This window comes from Gossypium arboreum, chromosome 13 (assembly GCF_025698485.1).
Source record: "Gossypium arboreum isolate Shixiya-1 chromosome 13, ASM2569848v2, whole genome shotgun sequence".
Classification (NCBI taxonomy): domain Eukaryota; kingdom Viridiplantae; phylum Streptophyta; class Magnoliopsida; order Malvales; family Malvaceae; genus Gossypium; species Gossypium arboreum.
Genome location: NC_069082.1, coordinates 54077907 through 54091521, shown reverse-complemented (window position 1 = coordinate 54091521; position 13615 = coordinate 54077907).

The following is a 13615-nucleotide window of genomic DNA, read 5'->3' as shown; positions in this document are numbered from 1 at the left end:
AGATTTAAAACCCACATTTTGCTTCTTAGAATTTCCATATGATTGTCCAGCCGAAACCTGAGAATTAGGATTCATATTTCTAGATTTTTTAGATTGCTGTGAGAATGAATTGCTCGTCGATCTTTTCTTCCAATTTCTAGTCTCAACCTCTACTTTTTTCTTCTCTTTGAGTAGTTCTTCAGCCTTGCAAGCTCGATCAACAAGTACTACCATTTCTTTTAATTCGAGAATCCCAACAAATACTTTGATGTCTTCATTGAGTCCGTCTTCAAATCGTCTACACATTTTAGCCTCTGGAGGAATATATTCTTTGACATACTTACTCAACCTGACGAACTCTCTTTCGTATTCAGTAACTGTCATGTTCCCCTGCTTCAATTCAAGAAACTCTTTATGCTTTTGATCTACAAATCTTTCGCTGATGTATTTCTTCCGAAATTCTTCTTGAAAGAGCTCCCAAGTTACTTTCTCTTTCAGTACTACTGAAATCAACATCTTCCACCAATGATAGGCTGAATCCCTCAACAATGATATAGCACATTTCAAGTATTCCTCAGGTGTACAAGACAATTCATCAAATACCCGAATAGAATTCTCAAGCCAAAACTCTGCTTTCTCTGCATCACCATCAGCATTTTCCTTGAATTCTTCGGCCCCTTACTTACGGATTCTGTCAACTGGAGTTCTGTGAAATTTTATCAAATCTACACCTTGAGGCATCGGGGGTACAGCTTGAGTAATCGGGGGAGGTGGGGGAGGTTGTGCATTCAGTTCGCATTTGAACGAACTCAAGATACTGGTATTCATCATCTGGAGAAAGGCTTCCCGAGCCCTTTCTCCTCCTCCTTGACCAACAGTAGGAGGTGGATTTTCAGTCGGCACCTCCCCTTCAGCCGGAGCTGGTGCATTACTCTCTACATCATCAGCCACAGCTGAATCGGGATCCATTTACTATAAAAAAATCATTTCAAAGGTCAGAAGTCGTCACACTATCACAATATATATATGGCATGTATAGTAAAACCCGTACATACAACACGTTAGTCCGAGAACCGACTAAACCTGCTCTGATACCACTAAATGTAACGCCCTCATACCCGAGAATGTCACTAAACTCGAGTACGAGGTGTTAACAAACTTAATTCATTAATTAAGCAGCTCAAATAATTTATTTTTTAAAATTTCTAAACAAGTTGGCCAACTGTGCCACAGTTGCTTAAAAATTCATATCTCGAGTTTCGAAACTCAAAATTAATATCTGTAAATTTTTCGTAAAACTAAACTCATATATCTATCTACTAAATTGTTTCTAGAATTTTTTGTCAATCCAATTAGTACAGTTTATTAGTTAAAGTCTCCCATGTTTTAGGGTTTGACTAATCTGGCCCTTTGTATTATGAACCACTATTCTCTTTGTACAGTACTCAAAATACTATGCCGTTTATTTCTATTAAAACTAGACTCAATAAGAAATCTGTACATATAAAGCATGATCTCTAATTGTTTTTTTAAAATTTTTGGTGAATTTCCAAAGTCAGAACATGGGATTCAGAAATTGCTCTGACCCTGTTTCACAAAAATTTAAATATCTCACAAAATATAACTCATTTACCTGTTTTATTCCATCCATATGAACATAGACTCATCAGGCTTCAATTTCATAACTTATCCATCATTTAGTTCCATTTCTTATTATTTTTAGTGATTTTTCAAATTCACATCATTGCTATTGTATGACTCTATTTTATAGCAAATTTCACCATTTTATGGTTTTCCATGGAGTAGGTAATACATTAAGCATACATAACACTAAATATAATTTTGATTAGCCATTCCAATAGTTAATCAACAACAAGCATTTCCACATCACTCATTTACCATATCATAAGATCATTTACACAAAGTGAGTATAGTACTATACATGCCACATTCAAAATATACAAGTCATTTTACCAATTTAGGTCTTTGGATAGTGTGAACGAGCCTTCGACCTATCTCGATTCTCAAGCCAGCTTGTCAAAACTACAATGAAGGAAAAGGAGGGAGTAAGCATAAATGCTTAGTAAGTTCACATGCAAATAACAAGTAACATAATCATGCCATTCAAAATAAACATTATTTGCAAAAACAACACCAAGATATTCATGTTACATTTTCATTTAATATCCTACTACAATTTCATCATACTAGGTTCTCAATCCAAGGATTGAAACACATACCTGTCAAATTTTCTTACTCATCATACTTACCAACATATCACCTTCGTATTAGGCATTCTCCTTATTCTATTAGAGATCTCCAGTTGAACACATCAGAATATGATTTCGGATACACGGATAATTTGCACATAAGTGCTATATTCATAGCTAAATAAGCTCAATAGCTTTCGAAATCTATGTAGCCAAGATACCATGTAACGCACCCATAAATGAACTCGGACTCAACACAACGAGCTTGGATCCCTAGTTACATCTCACGAACCCAGACTCAACTCAACGAGTTCGGAACTCAACCATCCTAGTGACATGTCACTTGTACCCTAATCTATTCCCAAGGTTCAGACGGGATTCTTTTCAATTACACATTTCGATCGCCTTCTTCAGAATATAGAAATTGATAATTATTAACATCTCATACTTATCAAGTTGTTCACATAATTTGCATATCACCAAATAATAATTTACAAAACATCATATTTCATGATAATAAGTATCATATCATATAAATAACATTAAATCACTTAAAATAAAAATTATGTTACCTTATCTACACATGAACTTACCTCTATACAAGATATTAACAATCGAGCCTATTCCTCGTAAACTTTGTTTTTCCCTCGATCGCGACTTGAATGTCGTTTCTCTTGATCTATAATACCAAATTAATTTATTTCATACATACATTCATCAAAACAGCCCCTAATATTTGGAAAAATTACCATTTTGCCCCTAAACTTTCACATATTTGCACTTTTTCCCCAAGGCTCATAAATTAAACCTCATCCTATTTTCTTCTATTTTATTACATGCTGATCATTTTTTCCTTCTACGACAACATCAAATTCACACTCTAACATGTACTTATGACTATTAGGTATATTTACTAATTAAGCCCTTTTACTCGTTTTCACTTAAAACCGAGTAGCACAAGTTGTCTAACATAATTTAAATCCTCAATTATATCATAAAACACCAAAATACACAAATTTCACCTATGGGTATTTTTCCAAATATGAACCCTAGGTTGAATTATTGCTAGCATAAGTTAATTCGAGCTATCGGGATTCCAAAAACGTAAAGAACATTAAAAACGGGGCTTTGAATCACTTACTATGGAGCTTGGAAGCTTGAAACAAACCTTAGCTATGGAGAACCCTTGAAATTTCGGCCTAATGAAGAAGATGGACAAAAATTGGCTTTTAATTTTGTTTTTAATTCATTTTAATAACTAAATGACCAAAATGCCCTTAATTAAAAACTATGGTCTTTTATCTTCCTTTAGGTATTTTTGTCCAAACTAGTATAATGGTCTAATTTCTATCCAAGGACCTCCACTTTAAAAACCCATTACTCACAAGTACTTAATACCTTTGTGAACTAGAACACACATTTTACAACTTTTGCAATTTAGTCCTAAATATCAAATTGGACCCTCTATCGATAAAATTTCTAAACGAAATTTTCGCACAATCATGCAATCATGGCATAGACATTAAAAGGATAATAGAATAAATTTTTCTACCTTGGATTTGTGGTCACAAAACCACTATTCTGATTAGGCCCTAATTCGGGATATTACAAGATCACTTTATTTGAGATTGCCCTAAGTTAGCTGAGAAAGATAAATTTTAGAATGTAAGACTAAGTTACATAGCTACTAGAGGGAGATCACCTAGAAATATGGGAAATGTGTCTAGTAGTAAAGGAAAGACTAAGGACTCTACTATGAGATCTGAGGCAAGAGCACCAGCCAGAGCTTACGTTATTCGTGCTCACAAAGATACATCGTCACCGGATGTTATCACCAGTACATTTTCTCTCTATGACACTAATGTAATTGCATTGATTGATCCTAGATCGACTCATTCGTATATCTTTATGAATTTAGTGTCTAGCAAGAGTTTCCCTATTGAGTCTACCAAATTTGAGATTAAAGTATCGAACCCCTTAGGCAAGTATGTCCTAGTTGATAAAGTTTTCAAGAACTGTCCTTTGATGACTCGGGGTTACTGTTTTCTGGAAAATTTGATGCTTTTACCATTGGATGATTTTGATGTGGTTCTACGTATGGATTGGTTGACTCTACATCATGCTGTTGTGAATTATAGATGAAAGACTATTGAATTGAAATATCAGAATAGTAAAATTCTTCAAATTGAATCAGATGAGTCGAGTAGATTGCCTGTTATAATTTTATCGATGTCAGCTCAGAAATATGTGAGAAAAGGTTGTGATTCTTATTTTAAGTATGTATTGGATACAAAAGTATCTGAATCGAAGATTGAATTAGTATCAATAGTTTATGAGTATCCTAATGTGTTTTCCTGGGTTACCACCAATCAGAGAAGTTGAGTTTGCTATTAATTAGTGTCGGAAACATCATCGTTATTGATAGCTCCGTATAGAATGACTCTGATAGAATTGAATGAATTGAAAGATCAGTTGCAAGAATTAATAGATAGAGGCTTTGAACGAATTAGTTTTTCGCCCTGGGGTGCACTAGTGTTGTTTATAAAGAAGAAAGATGGATCGATGAGATTGTGTATTGATTATCATCAGCTCAATAAGGTTACGATTAAGAATAAGTATCTTTTATTGAGAATTGATAATTTTTTTTGATCAATTGAAAGGAGTAATAGTACTTTTGAAGATCGATCTGAGATATGGCTATTATCAGCTGCGAGTTAAAGATTTGGATGTGTCGAAGATTGTGTTCAGAACAAGGTATGGACATTATGAATTTCTTGTTATGCCTTTCAGATTAACTAATGCTCCTATAGTTTTTATGGATTTGATGAATCAGATCTTTAGACTGTATTTTAACAGATTTGTTGTTGTATTCATTGACAACATTCTAATTTATTCTCGAAATGAATCTGAGCATGCTGCATATTTGAGAATTGTTCTACAAACATTGAGAGACAAGCAACTATTTGCTAAATTCAGTAAATGCGAGTTTTTGTTTTGAGAAGTTAGATTTTTGGGGCATATTTTTCAGAGAAAGGAATTCGAGTTGATCCGAGCAAGATTTAAGCAGTTGTTGATTGGAAACCACCAAGAAATGTGTCTAAAGTCCGAAGCTTTCTAGGATTAGCTGGCTACTATAGATGTTTTGTAAAAGGATTCTCGATGATTGCTTCACCAATGACTAGATTGCTACAAAAAGATGTGAACTTCAAGTGGTCAAAGAAATGTCAATAATGTTTTGAACAGTTGAAAGCATTGTTAATCGAGGCACCAGTTTTGGTTCAACCTGAGTCGGGTAAAGAATTTGTGATTTTCAACAATGCGTTATTGAACTGTTTTGGTTGTGTTTTAATACAAGAGGTTAAAGTGATAGCTTATGCCTCCAAATAGTTAATACCATATGAAAAGAATTATCTGACACATGATTTAGAGTTGATCGCTATTGTTTTTGCATTGAAGAATTGGCAACATCATTTATATGGTGAAAAGTGCCGTATCTTTACTGATCATAAAAGCTTGAAGTATCTAATGTCTCAAAAAGATTTGAATTTGTGACAACAAAGATGGCTTGAGCTATTGAAAGATTATGAGTTAGTGATCCATTACCATTCGAGGAAAGCAAATGTAGTCGCGGATGCTCTGAGGAGAAAACTTTTATTTGCTTTGCGAACGACGAATACACAGTTAACTTTGTCTAATGATGGTTCGATTTTGGCTGAGTTAAAAGCTAAACCATTATTTCTTCGACAAATTTGTGAAGCTCAAAACTGTGATAATGAATTGTAAGCTAAAAGAGTGCAATGTGAGTCGACTACTGTTTTAGACTATCAAATCAGTTCTGATGATTGTTTAAGGTTTCAAGGTAGAATTTGTGTACCAAAGAATTCCAAGCTCATTTAGAAAGCTTTATACGAAGCACAAAATGGTTGTTTATCTGTACATCTAGGGAGTAAAAAAATGCACAATGATTTGAAATAGTTGTATTGGTGGTGAGGCATGAGATGAGACATTTCAAAATTTGTGTCAAGGTGTTTAGTTTGTCAACAAGTTAAAGCTGAACATCAAGTGCCTCTGGAATTGCTACAGTCGATGATGATACCAGAGTGGAAATGGAATAGACTTATAATGCATTTCGTATCAGGTTTGCCCCTATCTCTGAAAAAGAAAAACGCTTTTGGGTTGTCATTAATTGACTGACAAAATCGACACATTTCATTCTGGTACATACAGATTATTCGCTTGATAGATTTGCTGAGTTGTACATCTTTGAGGTTGTTAGATTGCACGGGGTGCCAGTTTCTATTATTTTTTATAGAGATCTGAGGTTTACATTATGATTTTGGAAGAAATTTCAAGAAGCTTTGGGTACATGATTGCACTTTAGTACTGCTTTTCATCCACAAACTGGCAGTCAGTCTGAGAGAATAATTCAGATTCTCAAAGATATGCTTCATTGTTGTGTGTTAGAGTTTGAAGGCAACAGGGAGAAATATCTACCATTGGTTGAATTTACGTATAACAACAATTTTCAATCAAACATAAAAATGGCACCGTATGAAGGATTGTATGGTCACAAATGTCGAACTCCTCTGTACTGGATTGAGCTTAGTGAGAAAAAGATTCACGGGGTTGATTTGATTAGAAAGACTGAAGATAAAGTAAAAATAATTCATGACAGTTTGAAAGCAACTTCAGATCGACAGAAATCATATGCAGATTTGAAATGTAAAGACATTGAATTTCAGATCAGTGACAAAGTATTTTTGAAAATGTCTCCGTGTAAAAAGATTCTTCGATTTGGTCGCAAAGGCAAATTGAGTTTGCAATTTATTGGGCTGTATGAGATTATCGAAAGAATAGGACCAGTGGCATATCAGCTAGCCTTACGTTAGAGTTAAAAAAGATTCAAAATGTGTTTCATCTGTTGATGTGTCGATAGTAAAGATTTACAGTGGCATGTAATTTCTCCGGCAGAGATTGAAATTCAACCTGATATGACGTATAACGAAGAGCCGATCAGAATTTTAACTCGAGAGGCTAAAGAGTTGAAAAATAAGAGCATAGCTTTAGTGAAAGTACTTTGGCAATGGCATGGTGTCGAAGAAGCCACGTGCAATCCTGAGGAAGTTATAAGAAAACAGTATCTTAACCTCTTTTATGGTAAGATTTTTGGGGACAAAAATTCCTAAGGGGGAGACTTGTAACAGCCCTTTTTTAGTCAAATCTGGAGAATGGTTTCGAGACCACAAATCTGATGTTGAATTAATTACTTTATTATTATTTTAATGTCTATAGTATGATAATATGATTGTTTGAAATTTTTGTTAAGAAATTTTACCGTTTGAGTGCTTAATTTGATAAAAATGACTAAATCGCGTAAAGTGTACAACTTGAGTTCTATTAGCTAAATGTGTCTGATAGCTATAGAACTTTAAAGTGAAGGTCCTTATGTTGTAATTAGACCATTTTTAATGGACATTTATGGACATATATTAAGTGATTTTTAATGTTTAGTATTAAGGTTAAATAAGTAATTTGTTAAATAAATAAAGTAAAATAAAGAAAAACATATGAATATCATCATTTTCACTTCATCTCCACCGAAATTAAACTAAGAGGAATCGGTTAATGGAGCTTGAAGGTTCGGCTATGTATTGACCTTGCATGTAAGTGCAATTTTGCTTCAATTTTAAAGATTTTTATGTTTTCGAAGTTGTTGCAGCTTAATCTTGTAACAACCCGTTTTTGGTCAAAATCAAAATAGTGGTTTTAGAACCACAAATCTGAGGTTGAAATAATTATTTTATTATTATTTTAATGTTTACAGCATGATAAAATGATTATGTGAAAGTTTCGCTAAGAAATTTTACCGTTTGAGTGCTTAATTTGATAAAAAGGACTAAATCACGTAAAGTGTAAAACTTGAGTTCTATAAACTAAAGGTGTTTAATAGTTATAGAACCCTAAATTTAAGGTCCTTAAGTGGTAAATAGACCATTAATGAGATAGTGGATGATAATGGCTTGGTATTTTGTGTAATTTTTAAAGGTTTTAAAGGTTATAATAGTAATTTAGTAATTAAATGATAATTTAATAAAACAAAAACATCAAAATTTGGTTCATTCATCTTTCTTAGCCGAATTAAACAAAAATAGAAGCCATATCTAGGGATCTTCATTCGGCCATTACTATTTCTTGCAATTAGGTTAGTATTTTGTCCCCCTTTTTAATGATTTTTATGTTTTTGAGATCGTTACGCTTAGTATAGCTAGCCCAGGGACTAGTTTGCAAAAATTTTAAAGGTTTAGGATGTTTCCATTGATGAATATGTATGAGATTTAATGATTGATGATAGATTATGAATGTTTGATGATAGTTATACAAGTTTTTGTTAAGTGATTTTTAGTGAAAATGCAAATTAGGGGTTAATTTGTGAAACGTTGAAATTTGGCAGTTAAAATGTGAAATAAATGAAAAATATGGACTGCTAGGGACCTAATTGAAATTCATCTATCATGGGTTTTAATTGAATTTTATGAATTTTTAATTTTATGAAATAAGGATTAAATTGTAAAAATGTGAAATATTATGGCATAAGTGTAAAGTGGTTTTAAAGTGTATTTTGTACTAAATGAAAAGAGAGATTATTAAATAAGTTATATTTTATATTATATAAAGCAAGAACAGTGAAATACAGACTTAGATCGAGGAAAGAATAAGGTTTTGGATTGATCGACTCGTTTCACCATTTTTGTATCCGAGGTAAGTTCGTATGTAATAAGCTTTGTTTTAATTGTATTTTAAATACCTTAATATTGCCTATATTGTGAATTATGACCTTGTAGACACATTTGATGAAGATTCGGCATTGGAAATCCCAGTTAAACCTTAGGAATAGAGTAGGATAAAAATGTCATGTCATTAGGGTTACATTGATTTGGCTTTGGGCCATTATATTGGAACTTCGGGTGTGAGATTTGTTCAGTTGGCTTCAAGCCATGATATTGGCACTTCGAGTGCAAGATTCGTTGAGTTGGCTTCTGGCCATGATATTGGCACTTAGGGTGTGAGACTCTCGAGTATCCGACTTATATTCCAAATGGCTCAATAGGTATATTGAAGATATGAAATGATGAGAATAGATACGTAACTGCACAGTCATGTACGAAAACTATGTGAGCATCGAATTTATGGAAGTTATAAGTTCATGGTTATAATTGTGATTGAATACAAGTTAACATTTTGATTTGAATGTTTTGTAGCTTATTATGTTTATATTATTTGATTGTAGATAAATGGTGAGTTTGCTTACTAATTCATACGAGCTTACTAAGCTTTACAACTTACATCGTTTATTTTTCTATGTTTTATAGAGATTCTAAAGCTAGCTCGGATTTAGGGATCGTTGGAACTTCATCACACTATCCAATTATCACTTGGTATTTTTGAAATTAAGTTTTGGTCATATGGCATGTATAGGGACTTTAGGTCATTTGGTATATGTTAGTATGAATTTGGCAATTTGTGTTGGCTTGTAAAAGTTAAGTATTTTGTTTGTGTATAGTCATGTGAGTTGGCTTATTTTGGAAAATATGGTGTTGTATATATATATGTACTAATGCTCTTTGGTGATATGGTTTATACATGCTTGTTGAATGGCTTGTTGAGACTTAGCATAAAAGGTAGCAAATTGCTTAGGGTATGCCTTATTGTGAATTGGTACATTGAGTACCATATGAATGCATTAAGAGTTATGATAGATATGTGGTTTTAGGTACATTAGTGCACAATTGAAATTGACCAATTAAGTGTTTTGAGCCCATGTGCTTCCATTTCGAATGTCCACACAGCTTGTGACACAGGCGTGTCTTTGGCCATGTGAGACACACGGCTAAGCCACATGGGCGTGTGTCCCCTGTATTTTGGAAAATATTCTAAGTTTCGTAAAAATTTCTTGAGTTGTTGATTTAGTCCCGAACTTTCCCGCATGCATGTTTTGGGCCTCGTAGGCTCGTATTAGGGACAATGTAATTGAATTTGAATAATGATTGCTTTATATTTGAAAATTATATGAAATGAATTTTTAATTCTTTTTTTATAGTCTGATAATGCTCTGTAACCCTATTCCAACATTGAATATGGGTGAGCGGGGTTACATTTATTGGTATCAGAGCTACGGTTTAGTCGATTCTCAAACTAATATAGCGTCTGTAAAAGTCTAGCTATACATGCCATATATAACTTGTGATAGTGTGATATCTCCTGACAGTTTAAAATGTGTTTTTGTATAGTAAATGGATCCCAATCAAGCTGTAGCTGATGATGTCGAAAGTAATGCATTTGCCTCTGTTCACAGGGTAGCGCAATCGAAGTCTAGTCCCGTATCGGGTAGCCAGGGAGAAGAGGCTAAAGAAGCCTTCTTCTAGATGATGCATTGCAGAGTTTGTTCAAACAAATCCGATTGCTCAACAACCTCCACCCCACCTAATCCCCAACCGGTTCCCATAGTTCCTCAAGGTGTGGAATTTCTACGATTGAATAAGCCGTGAGTTGATAAGATTGGAAAACATGGAGCTAAAAAGTTTAGAGCTAATGTTGATGACGATCCCAAGAGAGTCGAGTTTTGGCTTCAAAACACTATCAGTGTATTTGATGAACTTTCTTGCACACCGGCAGAGTGTTTAGAATGTGCTGTATCAATGGTGGAACACTTTGGTGTCTGTGGTGCTGAAAGAAAGAGTTACCTGGGATTTCTTTCAAGCTGAGTTCAAAAAGAAATACATTAGTCAACAGTTCATTGATCAGAAACGCAAAGAGTTTTTGGAGCTGAAGCAGGGTCGTATGTCTGTGACAAAATACGAGCGAGAGTTTGTTAGACTCAGTAAGTATGCTCGGGAGTGTGTTTCAATTGAGGCCATTATGTGTAAAAGATTCGAAGATGGGTTGAACGAGGATATTAGATTGCTTGTCGAAATTCTAGAGCTTAAAGAATTTGTTGTCCTCGTTCATAAAGCTTGCAAAGCCGAGGAGCTTAGCAAAGAAAAGAGAATAGCAGTTTTAGAAGCTAGAGACTCGAAAAAGAGATCGTTAAGCAAACCATATCAGTCTTCATCAAAGAAATTAAGAGATTCATATACTCGTCGAATGCTTCAATAGGATTTTCAAATAGAGATCGACAAAAGCAATACTCTAGTCCTAAAGCTCAAACAACTTCAGTGTCGAGTGTTGGCAGTGTGAGAAACAATAAACCCGAGTGTTAACAGTGTGGGAGATGACATTTTGGAGATTGTTGGAATAAAAGTAATAAAGCTTGTTTCAAATGTGGTTTGCCAAATCATTTTATTCTTGATTGTTCTGTGTTATACAAGAAAGACAAATATAAGAGTGCAAGATCGAGCAATACAGCTGCTAGAGGAAGACCACCTAGAAACATGAGAAATGTGGTGAGTAGTAAAGGAGTGACAAGAAACTCTGCTATAAGTTCCAAGGCCGGCCACCAACCAGAGCTTACGTTATTCGTACACGCAAAGATGCGTCATCACTAGATGTTATCACTGGTTCATTTTCTCTTTATGACACTAGTGTAATTGCTTTGATTGATCTTGGATCGACTCATTCATATATTTGTATGAATTTAGTGTCTAGTAAGAGTTTTCCTGTTGAGTCTATCGAGTTTGTGGTTAAAGTGTCGTACTCCTTAGGCAAATATGTTCTAGTTGATTAAGTTTGTAAGAACTGTCCTTTGATGATTCAAGATTATTATTTTTCGGAAACTCTAATGCTTTTACATTTTGATGAGTTCGATGTAATTCTAGGTATGGATTGGTTGATGTTACATGATGCTATTGTGAATTGTAGACGAAAGACTATAGAATTTAAATGTCAAAATAGTGAAATCATTCGAATTGAATCAGACGAGTCGAGTGAATTGCCTGTTGTGATTTCGTCTATGTCAGCTCAGAGATATGTAAGAAAAGGTTGCGAAGCTTATCTTGCTTATGTACTGTATACAAAACTGTCTGAATCGAAAATTGAATCAGTACCAGTAGTTTGTGAGTATCCGGATGTGTTTCGAGAAGAATTACCAAGGTTGCCACTGATCAGAGAGGTCAAGTTTTCCATTAAATTAGTGCCGAAAATATCATCGATATCGATAGCTCCGTACCAAATGGCTCCAACAGAATTGAAAGAATTGAAAGCTCAATTAGAAGAGTTAACAGATAGATGTTTTGCACGACCTAGATTTTTGCCCTGGAGTGCGCCACTGTTGTTTGTAAAGAAGAAAGATGGATCGATGAAATTTTGTATTGATTATCTTCAACTTAATAAGGTTACGATAAAGAATAAGTATCCTTCGTCGAGAATTGATGATTTTTTGATCAGTAGAAAGGGGCAATAATGTTCTCGAAGATTGATTTGAGATCTGGCTACTATCAAATGCAAGTTAAGGATTCATATGTACCAAAAACTGCATTCAAAATAAGGTACGAGCATTATGAATTTCTTGTTATGCCTTTTGGGTTAACTAATGCACCTATAGTTTTTATGGATTTAATGAATCAAATAGATAGATTTGTGGTTGTATTCATTGATGACATTCTGATCTATTCAAGAGATGAGTCTGAGCATGCTGAGCATTTGAGAATTGTACTACAAACCTTGAAAGATAAGCATTTGTTTGCTAAATTCAGCAAATGTGAGTTTTGGCTCCGAGAAGTTAGATTTTTGGGACATATTATTTCAGCTGAAGGCATACGAGTTGATCCGAGCAATATTCCCGTAGTTGTTGATTGGAAACTACCAAGAAATGTATCCGAAGTTAGAAGCTTTATGGGGTTAGCTGGTTCTTATCGATGATTTGTAAAAGGATTTTCGATGATTGCTACACCGATGACTAGATTGCTATGGAAAGATGTGAAATTCGAGTGGCTCGAGAAATGTTAATAGAGTTTTAAACAGTTGAAAAAATTGTTAACTGAAGAACTAGTGTTGGTTCAACCTGAGTCGGGTAAAGAGTTTGTGATTTATAGTAATGCATCATTGAATGGTTTGGGTTGTGCCTTGATACAAGAGGGAAAAGTGATAGCTTATGCCTCCAGAGAGTTGAAACCGCATGAAAAGAACTATCCGATGCACGATTTAGAATTGGCCGCTATTGTAACACCCCAAACCCGTGACCGTCACCGGATTTGACCACGAGGTGTTACCGGGCTTACTTCCCTTATTTCTCTCTTGGAAATTATGAATTTCTGTTCCAGGCAGGCTAGCTAACTGCGTCACTGTTACCTTAAAAATCATATCTCGAGTTCCCGAACTCTAAAACCAGTTCCGTAAATTTTCCCCGAAACTAGACTCATAATTTCATCTACACATTTTTTTCTAGAATTTTTGGTCGGGCCAATTGGTACATTTTATTAGTTAAAGTCACC